The sequence below is a fragment of the Gadus chalcogrammus genome, chromosome 11 (genome assembly GCF_026213295.1).
Source record: "Gadus chalcogrammus isolate NIFS_2021 chromosome 11, NIFS_Gcha_1.0, whole genome shotgun sequence".
NCBI lineage: Eukaryota > Metazoa > Chordata > Actinopteri > Gadiformes > Gadidae > Gadus > Gadus chalcogrammus.
This window is the reverse complement of record NC_079422.1, coordinates 11,756,726-11,770,563: the sequence shown is the minus strand read 5'-3', so window position 1 is coordinate 11,770,563 and position 13,838 is coordinate 11,756,726. Positions and strand designations below refer to the sequence as shown.

General features: G+C 45.2%; 1 pseudogene; it reads right to left on the bottom strand.

The window, feature by feature from the left end:
* Positions 1 to 936: 936 nt before the first annotated feature.
* On the bottom strand, positions 937 to 1,059 carry LOC130392636 (5S ribosomal RNA; annotated as a pseudogene).
* Between the last annotated feature and the right edge of the window lie 12,779 nt (positions 1,060 to 13,838).

The window sequence follows — 13,838 nt, the reverse complement described above, 5'->3', positions numbered from 1 at the left end:
ATTAGGGGGGCCAGATTTAATTAGCCTGGTTGGGCAAGGACACTGGGGAAACCCCTACTCTTTGCAATAATGGCGCGTTTCCACTGCAGGGTGCAGTACGGTTCGGTTCACAAAGGTGCGGTACGGATTGCGTTTCCAACGCCAAAAGTGGGCGTGACCCGGACTGAGCCGTACTCGTTTTGCCCTCGTCTTCAGTACTCCTCCGTTGGGGTACTGAGACACCTGAAAGGGTGCCGGAAAATTCGAGCTACACACCCCCTCCGTTGATTGGTCGACAGAATCGTCACTTCCGATGGCGACGTGGGGATAAAAACAAACAAACAGTAGCCTCGAGGTATTATTATTATTAAACAAAGCTTGCATTCGGAAGTTGATTAACTGCCATATGAAAAGCATAAAGGCCAGGAACTGTTGCTGGACGACTTCCATGGTAGCTCTTGGTATAATGTGTCGCGTTCAACTTTTCCATTGTTTTTATTGAGCAGGCTACACTGTGTCGCGCTGCTATGATGTCACAATGTTTACGTAGCTGCCGCGGCGATCGACATCCGGCCTACCATAAAGGGTACTGTCGGCGGTGGAAACGCGACCGCGGAACTGAGCTGGGCTATACCGGCCCCTCCCTACCGGACTGAGGCGAACCGAACCGTACCGCACCCTGCAGTGGAAACGCGGCATAAGTGTCCTGGGATCTTTTATGACCACAGTGAGTCAGGACCTCGGTTTTACATCTCCTCCGAAGGACGGCACCTTCCACAGCACAGTGTCACCGTCACTGCACTGGGGCATCGGGATTGATGAGGGAAGGGGCCAGCGGGAAGAGTGCCACCTATTGGCCACCACCAAACACCACTTATACCGCGTTTCCACTGCAGGGTGCGGTACGGTTCGGTTTGCCTCAGTCCGGACCGTACCGCACCCTGCAGTGGAAACGCGCCATTACAGCACCTGGTATTCCATACCAGGCGGTCTCCCATCCAAGCACTAACCAGGCCCGACCCTGCTTAGCATCCGAGATCAGACAAGATCGGGCTCGTTCAGGGTGGTATGGCCGTCCTTCTGTGTCCCCCCTCCCTTTTCCACCTTTTCCCTTTTCCTCTCTCCAACCCCCCCCCCCCCCCCCCCAAGGCCTCTCTCCCTCCCCTCATCCCCTCTCCACTACTGACTAGTGGTTGCTCTCTCCCCCCCCACCGCCCCTCCCTCTCCACTACTGACTTGTGGTGGATCTCCCCCCCAGCCCCCTCCCTCTCCACTAATGACTAGTGGTGGATCTCCCACCCCCACGCCCCCCCCCCCCTCCACTAATGACTAGTGATGGATCTCCCGCCTCAAACCCCTCCCTCTCCACTACTGACTAGTGGTGGATCTCCCGCCCCCACCCCCCTCCCTCTCCACTACTGACTAGTGGGGGCTCTCTCCCCCCCCTCCCCATGCCCCCCCCCCCTCTCCACACCTGACTAGTGGGGGCTCTCTCCCCCCCTCCCCATCCCCCTCCCTCTCCACACCCCCAAAAGTGGGGGCTGCTCAGGAGTGCCAGAGGGTTAAAGAGCAGGGATGAGATGCCAAACACACACCACTTGTGTTTCTTTTGCAGATCGGTCTCTGTGAGATTGGGGAGGGGGTGGTGGTGGTGAGTAGGGGGTGGGTTGGACACTGAAGGGTCTGGCAAGGCAAAGCGAAGTAACATTAACACGTTGTACAATAGGCCGCCGCTGGTTTAGCCTCTGGGGTCATTTCTTCCCTCCTTTGTTCTTGAGGCTGAGATGTTTGGATTGGTGCTTCTGAATCGGTTGAAGTACAAAGAATTAAAGCTCAGGGGTCTCATTTATAACCATTGCTTATGCACAAAACGGGGCTGAAAGTGGCGTATGTGACTTTCCACGCCAAGGTTGTGATATATAAAAAACTAACTTGACGGGAGAATGTGCGCAGCCCTAAGCAAACTCTGACCCATGCGTACGCATGGTTTGGAGGAAAAGGAGAATTTGCGACACAGGCGCCAAGGTGTGGTGGTGACCTGAAGTCAGACAGAATAAATGTAGAGGGAGAAGAACGATTATGTTTTATCATCGCCCTTCATAAGTTTAATTTCAACCCGTATCATGCGTTAAATCTATGTAATCAGAATAATTTAAGTCAACTGTGTTATTTCTCAGTTATAACTCCAGAAACATCTCCTTAGAATAGAAAGGAAAATTCAAAATCTAAATTCTCTATATTTAATTCCGTCACTCCATACTGTCCACTGACGGTGCGACTGTATGGAATAAAGCATCTGTACAACATGTGTCAATAACATAATTTTTTTATGTGACACTGTAAACACATAATCAAATGTCAATTAAATCCCAAGTGTGGAAATCCAAGCCTCATACTCCTCATCACAATCGTTATATTATTGTCCATTCCTCTTGATGCTTTTCATGACAAATCAGGCATCAAAAAGGGGTTATGTTCAAGAACATTTTACGTGGGTGATTACAAACTGTTTATCCAAGGTGTTCTCGGTCAGTCTTAATACCGTAACCCTATAAATACAGCGGTGAGCCCGTGCGTAATGCTGCACCATGGCACTGCTGGCACTGTTGGAGGACCATGCAAATGGCAGGATTCGGATGAAGAGGGTCTTCATAAAAAAATATGTACCTTTATGTCAGACCACTTCTTTTTTAATTCTGTGACTGTGCGCTCCGTACCACTAACAGAGTTCACTGCTACAGCAACATGTTGCCACACTGCTTTTTGTTGTTAGTGATCTCAATCCCGTGACCACCGAACAAAACTACTTTTCGGGCCTCCACCTCACCCACACGTGTCTCCACTTCAACCTCCGTGAAATTTCCATTATTTGCTTTTCTCAGTCCTTCTGCCATTGTTTCCGACAAGACATAATACTTGCATCTGAGTCTGTTTTATATGCAGATCGCATTCATGAGGTCGTTTGCCTTGACCATTTATGGTTAAAAAGGGGCGTGTACAGGGTGGAACGTGAAGCTGATTCAGCTGCGCAAACTTGTAGGCACGCTGTGATTTATAAAGCAAAGATTGCTTACAGTTGTGCGTACGCAGGGTTTTATAGTGTGTCAGGTGTGTGTGTGTGTGTGCATGACTAGAATAGTAAGTGTATTGCATTAATATTACTTTAGGGATATGACACATCCCTACACTAGCCGGTATTGCAAGTTGGATCTACCAAATCTACGGAAAATGCTTAAAGGAGACATAGCATGGTGTTTTCCCCTCTGTTTCAGTCCCTTCAGAATGCGCCGTTTCTGGTGTCTGTAGCTTTAATGCAAATTAACTGCTGCCCATCGACCAATGAGCTGTCAGACTGAACCACAGCATGGAGGAGAAGGGATTGTTGCCGTTTGCGGACTCTTGGAGCTCTATATCTCTATAATATAATATAATAATAATAATATTTTATATGGGTATTTATATAATATTATATCTAATATCACGGCCAAAAGCTATGTGCGCCTTGGATGATATTATGAATCATAAAGACTGCGTCTTTATGATTCATAAGTAAAGACTCCTAGTGGGGTATATCTCGGCCATGGTTGAGAAGAATTGGGGCAAAGGAACTTTGGCATTGAATCTCTGAAGTCCATGAACCGTGACATGGAGGAGAAAGGGATTGTACTCTGGGAGCTGAGCTGCCGGACTGCCACGAGCTACCGGACTGCCACCGAGTGCAACCCCTTTCTCCTCCATGTCTCCTCCTCCGGACTGCCTCCAAAGCTCCGCCGGTTTGGCGGCAGTCCGGCAGAGAAAGGGATTGTACTCCCGAGCTGCTCGTCCGCTGGTCCACAAAATCTTAGCTATGCTCTGATTGGAGGGTAGTGGGGAAGTGGGAGATAATATTCATGTGCCCCCTTCATACGTAGGATGCATATCTCACTCAAAAAATCATGTACAGACTTTTTTCAAACTTTGTATGCGTGACACCCAAAACCACTCCCCAAATCCCATGCAGGAAAAGTGTTGTTTGTATAAAATGTCCCCTTTAATATTTATTAAAAGCCAAATGGTCATTTAAAACTTAAAAGTGATTAATTTGTTTAGTGTAAATATCCAATTGGTTTCTTGAAATCCAATGACATTGTCTCAACACTTAACACGATATCCTATCTTAATTCATGAGGCTTCTTTTGAAGAGACTTTGACATTCCACAGCAGAAGTCTTTTCAGAGGGACAAGATCAAACAACAATAGGCGACCGGGGGAAGGCTGAATGTTCTCTCGAACTTGCTTTTTTAGAAAATTATACAAACCTGGAAGAGTTAAAAGGTTTCTCAATGACATGATTGGACGGGATGACTGGGTAGTCAAGCTTCGGGAACACAGGGATCTGACACGAATGAAACCAACACATCCAGCACGCACTATGTACTGTTAGCATCACTCAGGGCCGTTGGACTGCGGGTATAAGATACAGAGTTGTGGGGGGGGCCAAGGCAGAGGGGGGCCCCTTGGGAATAAAAACAACAAGAAATTATGTCTGTGTTCTCCCCCAAACCCCCCTCAACAATTCTGCGCAGGGGGCAGGTAGGGGGAATTCGGGGGGTGGGGGGGGGGGCATCAGTACCTCCTATATACATGGCCCAGAATTTGGTTCTACGGCCCTGGCCTCACTCATCACCTATGTGCAAAAAACGTCTCTATTCCTTCTCGAAATTAATTATCCGTGTTCAGGCAGGAATTATTCAATTCATTCCAGTTTAGGGTTTTTCTACAGCGAAAGACGACATACATATATGCTCATTCAATCTCCTGCTCAAAGAACTCTGCTGGAAAACTCTTTCTCAGTAATTTAATTTAGTCTAAGACTTTATAACATCTATTCAAATGATTTATAAGGGTAAAGGCTTCATGCACATTTCATTATAACTTAAAAAAAACGATCATAGGATTGTGGGCCTTTGCCAGCTGTCCAACGTTATTACAAACCCCAGTAGCGTAAAAGTGTTCTTTCAATTCTCATGTTCATGTTTTGAAATTGTATTTCGTTAAGTGGACCTTTATCCCACAATGTTAACATGGAAATCCATCTATTTCCTGGTGTGGTTGACGTCCTTCTCTGCTCCCCGCCGTTCTGAAGAGCTTAGCTGTAGCGCCCGCTAACAAACAATAATGTGCACCAAAAACAACAAGAGATGAACTGTCAGGCTGTGCCAACGTGGGCTCCCACACGCTGAACAATGCTCGGTTTATAGCGCAGGACTGCATAAGCAGACCTGCTATAGAGCCCGCGTTCCAGTGGGCGGGCAGAAGACAATCTGCGGTAGTAGGCGGCACTTATGGAAATCAGATGTTTCGTAGCGTGAAGATTAAGGGGGAGAGATAATTCCAGTTTAGAGAGAAAGAGAGAGAGACATTTGAGATTAAAACCTATTATTTTTCCTGTTCCCGGCTCTTTGATGCTGAGTGGGCCGTGGAGCCTGCAGAGAGAAAACCCCATAAGGTGATCATAATCCTCGCTAGCTGTGCACCTTCAGTAAGTCTCTGGGGATCTCAGTGAAATGATAATTGTAATGTAATAACCATGCTGGGTTTATTGCATTAATACAAACCCAGTAGAAAGATATATTCTATGCTCCCACTGTTGCTAGCTCCACCGTTCACTCAGCATCCCCTGGCTGACTGTGGATAAATGATAGGCCTGTTTTAAAGTTCCTTCAGTCTGTTTACAGCACACCCATATGATCATGAGGCCATGACACTATAAACAGTCAAGTTAAACAGCAGGGGGAGCTAGTAGGTCAGAAACCAAGTTGAGCGATGAGTGAACTATAAAAGCTGCAAGTCGCTCTTTCTCTCTCTCCCACTCTTGCTCTCGTTCCCTCACTCTCTCTTTCTCCCTCACTACCTCCCTCCCTCCCTCTCTCTCTTGCTCCCTCCATCATTCTCTCTCCCCCCTCCCTCTCCCTTACTCTCCTTCGCCCTCTCTCTGCTGAATAAAAGCCGTGCTCTTCGACGACACAAACCTGCTTCTTTTTCCCCACTGTGAGACAAATGCGGTTCTCTCAGTCCTGTGAGGGACAAGCTCTTAAACACCATTGTTCATAGTTACGATGACAGAGCATGTTGTAAATCAGATTTTCAGATGTTGCTTGCTTAATATTGTGAAAGACATAATAATACAAACAACTGGCTTTCATACAAGGGCGTAACCATGGTTTAGACATTGGGGGGGTCCAATTTTTTATTATTATTTGTTAAGTGCATTGCCTACAATTCTATATTTATATATGAAAATGTGGACATTTAGAACATAGTTTCGAGGACTACATTGACCATTTGAATTCACATCTAAAGGAATAGTGTAATAATGTAATGTCTGCCCCGCCCCCCCCCCCCCCCCCCCCACACACACACACACACACACATACACACACACTTTGTTTTGGTTAGCTGCTTACTGACCTTAAACACACCTACCAATTACAATTATGCTCTTCCAGTAGTACTGTAGCAAAAAGGATAGCTTCCAATGGAAAAATACCACATACCCATGACCACATGTCATTATGTTATCAGAAGAACAGTGGCTGACCTTCGTGATCATTTTGGTCTATATATTCTGCTTGTATTAGAAGTAGGCTACTTTTATGCATTGCTGACATGTAGGCCCAGGTTATAAACAATGTTGTAAGGCTGTCTAGTCTCATATTCAAAATTCTCACCTTATCACCTGCATGTCCAGAGCATGTCCCTGTCTGGCCACTGCTTTCAGCATGCCTGTCAAGTTACTTACTGTCTGAAAAAAACTGCGTATGCTTGGCTGTTGGTCCAGTTTCTTCTGCTTTTTAGGTAACCTCAAATCCTCCATTACTCAACTTTACTTTCTTGGCTCTCACTGAAGAAAGAGTGTGGGGTAACCATGACAACGCAGAAAGTCGCGAGGTGGTTTCAAACTAAATCGCACAAGTGTACAATTAGGAGGGGGGATTCACACACTCAACAAACGGAAATAAATTGAATATAAATAAGACATAACCAGTGATGTTGATAGGTTTTCAATGTAGTGAGTCCCCGGGACCCACAGGTGGCGAGTTGGGTGGGTCCCTGAGAAATTCAATGGGTCCCGACTCCCCAGTTTAAAAAATGTGTTTCTTTTTTATTATTATTCTATTTCTTAAATTAAATTAATAGTGTTAAACTCCTTGATGGTGGTATGATATGGTTAGAGCTGGAGTACTCAACCGTTCATGTTTAACACTAGAAACGCCGGGCCATTTTTACTTACTCCTAGCGCCGCAAGAGGGGTCAAATGACCCCTAAGTCATTTTAATGAGAGGCTGTGCATTTGCACATAATGATCACTAAGTGGCGCCAATGAGCTATTACCGCGCGAGCGCCACATTTGTGTGTGTGTGTGACGTGTGTGTCACAAGCCTAGTCCTCACGATTTTGTCATAAATGTACATATATTCAATCAAAAGGATTGCAAAAAAATCCTGTTTGATTTGCTCATTCGACACGAATGAGCACAGCATCGAGCAGTGGAAACGTGGGTTTATTTACTATGAAGTTCGTATTTTTAATTGTTGAAATGAAATCAGCGGTGACGAGCTAGTTGTTTTGGTAGCGGCTAAATTAGCATGTCGCGATACCTTGTACAGGGGATCACGTCTGCGCCGAGTAGATGCGCAGAGGGTTGAAACAGCGCTTGTCCGATCTGCTCACAAGAAGGTTTCTTTGGCCAGTTACTGTGATTAAACACGAGTTGTTTAATGTTCACAATGTATCGTTTTTCATGGGGAAAATGAGATGCGTCCCCGGGACGCATGGATAGTGAGTTTAGTGCGTCCTTTCAGATTTTAATGCGTCAGGGACGCAGGACGCGTACCTAGCAACATCACTGCATAACAAGAGACCGATCCATTGACAGGGTTCATAAAAAGAGAACATATATTTTACATTTTATCCTTCTGTATATTGGGGGGGACAGGTTAGTATTTTCTCAACATTGGGGGGGACACGACCCCCCCAAAGAATGCGTGGTTACGCCCTTGCTTTCATACCACAGAGATCTAGACACATATATGATACACAAACCACTGGCTTTTTACCACAGGGATCTGAACATCATAGATAATTCAGTGATGCCTAAGAGAAGAATATAAACCTTGTTAAGTCGATTTTGACAACTAGCAAAACACAGATCAACATAAATACCAGTCTAGAAAAGATGATTCCTTGTTCAGTGGTGATTATATGTCTAGTTTCAAATGCAGAACAATGACTTTAATTACGTGCGGCAGCATTAGCCTGTATAGTACTCCATTATGTGTGTGTGTGTGTGTGTGTGTGTGTGTGTGTGTGTGTGTGTGTGTGTGTGTGTGTGTGTGTGTGTGTGTGTGTGTGTGTTTGTGTGCGTGTGCGTGCGTGTTGTTTAGTGTGTGTGTGTGTCTGTTTGGTCTGTGTGTGTGTGCGTGGGTGTGTGTGTTTGGTGTGTGTGTGTGTGTGTGCGTACGTGCGTGTGTGTGTGTGTTTGCTGTTTGGTGTGTGTGTGTCTGTTTGGTGTGGGTGTGTGTGTGTATGTTTGTGTTTGTGCGTGTGTGAGTGTGTGTTTGGTGTGTGTGGTGTGTGTGTCTGTGTGTGTTTGGAGATATTTATTGGAGATATTTATTAAAATAAACCCACCGTTGAAACTGTATCATTGAAATGTTTCTGCTCAGATTCAGATCTTCATATTTAAAAACGGCAATACAATCCTACAGGCCATTTGAGTAATGCATTAAAAAGGTAAATAAGTGTTTTGCCAATCAAGCAGAATTACATGTACCGGTAACTATTGACCCCTGGCCATGCCAAAAGTTTTTCTCCCGCCTGAGTGCCACCCCCGAGAAGAGGGTTAACACTGGTTATGAAGTCATGCCATTACTAATTTTTTTATTTGCGGGCAAATGAAGCCATTTAGCATGCTTCACATTTTCGAGTTTGGAGAATAAAGTAACTTTGCAATGGTCCATTCTCAACTGAAAAGGGACTTTATTCTTTCAGAGCAAACCCCTGCTTTCCAATTGACAAGTATCCATGGTAATGTTAGAGCGCTGTAATTTCATTAAGCATGTGAAACGTATCAGTTTGCGTACTTTATATTGTAGCGCCAAGGCGACTCAGAGTAGTTTTAGATCACAGTGCACTTTTGTTTTCGCATCCTTTGTCTGCTAATGTTGGCAGAACCAGAACATCTACCGTTAGAGTCGAAGTTAGAGTATGTTTTCCTTAAAATGTCTCATCATCATCATCATCATCATCAAGTTCGAAACCGAAATTGAGTAAATGTCCAAATGCGTTTAAACCACCCCAGTGCTAGCGGTGCATTATAGGTTAAACGCTAATGACCCTGTCCGCTGTCGCGCCGCTCCGAGTTGCAATGGTTTCTTTCTACTTTTTCCGGCTCTTTCCCTGGAAACGTGTGCGTTCTTCTCACGGACATCAAAAGCAGAGATGGCATCATGAGGAGACGCTTCATTAAAAGCGCGGTAATGGCTTGTCTTTAGCGGCCGGCCGGTGTTAGCTCTGCAGACATCAGCGCTCGTCTCTGATTGGTGCCGGCGCCTCAGCATCACTTAACTTCACATTAAACGGCCCTACGCTCTGGCTGCTTTGAGCCGGGGGGGCGGGGGCGTCAGGGTGTGTGGGGGTGGAGGACCACAGGATTAATGGAAGCAGAAGGGCCTGTTCTTTTTGTTCCTCTTTAGCGTGAGCACGCAAGAGGCTCTTTAATGTGTCTTGCTGTGCGTGGGGTGGAGAAATGTGCTCATCATGGAGTCTTTCATGGAGAGAGAGAGAGAGAGAGAGAGAGAGAGAGAGAGAGAGAGAGAGAGAGAGAGAGAGAGAGAGAGAGAGAGAGAAGCGTGTTAATGATTCCCTGGTTATGGGAAAGACATGGCAAGTCTCACATCTGTATCTCATGGGTGATCGGTTCTAGTCCGGTAACATTAAGTAGCCTATCTTCAGCAATATGTTCTCGGGGTCAACCGTTTTTATTCAAAAGACTGTGGAATTAATTTCTGGTACCCAGAAGCTTTACAACTTCAATTGACTTATTATTTTCCCCAAATCAGTTTAAAAAGTTGCAGTTTTTACCAATCTCTGATGTCAAGCCTCGCACCAAACATGTATTCTTTAGCGACGGCATGTTGGTGTATTTGAGCCCCGATACAACTTCGCCTTCGGCAACAGGTATGAACAAAAAAAGATGACATGCGTCACATAATTCCTTGCTGTCAACGGCCTCTCATTCTCTTGTATTATTCCTTCCTTTCGAGCTATTCATCCATCGTGTGTCACTCACACACTCATGTATTGAGTAGAAACCACACAGCCCTGAAGAATTTCGCAGCACGTCTCTGTGTTCATCCCCACGCCGCACATTAACACGTCCATTAGAAACACGTCAACGTCATGCATGTGTTACATGACGATTCATGTTGGCCTCAGAATACTTTATACTCTATGCACAGTTTAGTTTCTGAATCAAAGTCCCAGACTGAACGTGGGCTGTTGTCTTTTGAGGCCCTTCACTCAAGAACAGAAAGAATCGAATTATCCTTTGAAAAGATGGCAATATTATTTATCTTGAAGACTTCAACTCCCCTCCTTTGAATTTGAATAACCCTGCCTTGAGCAACCTCCCTCTCTCTCTCTCTCTCTCTCTCTCTCTCTCTCTCTCTCTCTCTCTCTCTATGTATACATTCGGTCATATATAAATAAATATCAATATAAATGTGTTGTGGTTATTTCAGGGGTTACAACGTGAGTCCGCTTCACACAAGTCATTTCTGCATGAAAAGATATGATTTCTGTGCGACATCCTCAGGAACACCAATACCCTGAGGATGTCAAGATGTTTGACACAAGAGTAGAGGCGCGCTACATCCATCATATTCTAAATGTATTTTTAGTCAGTACCGGAAAAAAACAACCGTAAAATGAAACGAAATCTGTGATGAAGTATTCAATTAAACACATCCATCTCGAGAAATCTTGTACAGAACGGAAATATATTTTCCCGAGTGCCCTTGAGCATGACACTGCAGGCCCCCATCCCAGCGGTACACAGCAGCGTGTTTGCTTTGCCCCTAATGAAAGGACACAGGAGTTATTACCCGGCCTGGCCCTTGTATTGACTTGTGCTCTCCCACTGGGAGTCAGAAGGCACGTGGGGGCAGGTCGCCGCTCATGGATTTTAAAATGATGGGACGCGAGGAAGAACGATACAATTCAACGGGGAAAAAAGTGTGAATGTTTGTCAATGGGAAGGAGAAGGGAGCACAATGTCAGAGTGATTGCAGTTGGAAACCCAGGGTGTCATTGTAACAAATGTCTGTACTAGTGAGTAGTGTAAGTAATTATCTACAAATGAACTTGTCACAGGCAGCAGGGGAGACTATAATCAGAGCCTATTCATGCTTGCATGACTTTTGTGCAGTGAAGACTCCCCCCCCTCACTCTACAGCTTTCCCCTGGAGATGAATGACGCCCCGGTTTATCTGATGAATGACGCCCGGGTTTATCTGATGACAACAACACTTTTTGTTCTTGTGAAACTTGCATGCAAGAGAAAAAATGCTGCAAAGTCCTCCTTAGATACCGTCACCACGGTTCTGCTCCGAGGGGGGAAAAAACACACGGTTTTTAGCACACGATTGTGCTAAATCAAACCAATGAGGAACTCTTAACATACAGGGATTTTAACAGTATGTCTCTCTATTGCTTACGGTGGCGTGTTCCCTTAAATGTGTCTATAGCAGCTCTCTATAGCCACAGAACACATATGAGCAAGGGGGGTTTGAAGAGAGTGAGATAATTAGGTTTTCGTCCATACGGCTCAGCAAAGTGGGGCATTGCGAGCCGCTACATATAATGGGCTGTGTACCTTCAAACTCAGTCGCCATTACAAGATCACTCCAATTGAATATATCGGCGACATGCGCCATTACAAAGGTGGCTGAAAGGAAACAACACAAACAGGGAACAACAAGGAAAATGTGAAGGCTTGACGGGAGAGCAATGCACCCCCACAGAGTTACGTATGCCGTGTGTCTTTATGTTTATTAACACACACAAATCAAAAGATGCAGGCGCAGACCGAGATAGAAAGAGGGAGTCCACGAGAGACTGTCACAGAGAGAGAGAGAGAGAGAGAGAGAGAGAGAGAGAGAGAGAGAGAGAGAGACGCAGTGAGGAAGATCACAGAGAAATGGAGACGGAGAGAAGAAGAGAGAGAGACAGATAAGAGAGAACAAGACATTTGCCCATGGGAATATTGCAACACCCTATAACACTATTACCAATACCATTTCCATTAGTGGGCAGATACATTTTTATATAATTTCACCAATTATTATCATATACAACCTTCAGGCAACACATGCGGTCGGTGAACTCTTGCTGTCTCATATTATTGTATTGTGTTGGCGTACAATTAATGGCCTCACAGAACTACAGTAACTCACTCACACACACTGGGGCCCTCCCCCACCCTGCCCCATCCTGCTATCAACCAACCCCTTAATATCACTTGTGTCACTTCATTAAGGGCCGCCATTACTTTCCATCACGGCTGTTCATTCTTTATGTGCCTCACCTCCTACACACACACACACACACACACACACACACACACACACACACACACACACACACACACACACACACTTCTTAAACATAGACACATACGCACATATGCACATACACACAGACACACACACACACACACACACACACACTCAAACATAGACACATACACACACACACACACACACACACACACACACACACACACACACACACACACACACACATACACACACACACAGAGACACACACTCAAACACAGACATAGACACACACACACACACACACACACACACACACACACACACACACACACACACACACACACACACACACACACACACACACACACACACACACACACAAGCCCACTTCTTCTTCATCCTGTCTGTCAGAAGCCACGCTCTCCTGTCAGGAATATCAAGATGGACGCCCTGGAGGACAGCCTCTGGTAAATTCCTTCCTGCTTTCACTTTCTTTCCTTCCCCGGGTTCCAAGTGTTGTGATGCACTGCATCAGAACCAGGCCTCTTCACCTCGCTCACAAATCAATAGTTTACATTATGTTGTTTATCTATGTATATATTCGGCTGTTGGTGGGATGTAATTATGTGCGTGTCGTTGTGTTTATGTGTATGTGTGTGTGTTTATTTATTTCTACATTACGGTGCTAGTTTCGGTGATGTATCAGATAAAATGGTTTTCCAAGACGCCATGATCAGAAATATCCCTCGTACATATTCTGAGCCCTTATCTCCCGGTGTTCTTATCTCATTCTGTGTTCTTCTCAAGTACATCTTATGCAAGGTAGAGACCGAACAGGGTACAGCGGGGATTCACCTCCTGGCTGCACTTGGAGACATGAATCACTGCGGGACAGCTCTACAGTAACCTGGTGGGCTACTTTTATTCTGATAAATATGTATGTTGGTGTGTGTGTGTGTGTGTGTGTGTGTGTGTGTGTGTGTGTGTGTGTGTGTGAGAGTGTTTCTGTGTATGTGCATGTTTCTGTGTTTGTCTCTGTCTCTGTATGTGTATGTGTGTATGTGTGTATGTGTGTGTGTGTGTGTGTGTGTGTGTGTGTGTGCATACATGTTTCTGGATGTGTGTATCTGTGTGTGCATGCATGTTTCTGGGAGTGCGTCTGTGTGTGTTTTTCTCAGTGTGGTTTGTGTGCATGTGTGTGTGTGTTTATGTTTAATACGTGCTTGTTTTTGTGTATGTATGTGAACTGTTTTATGT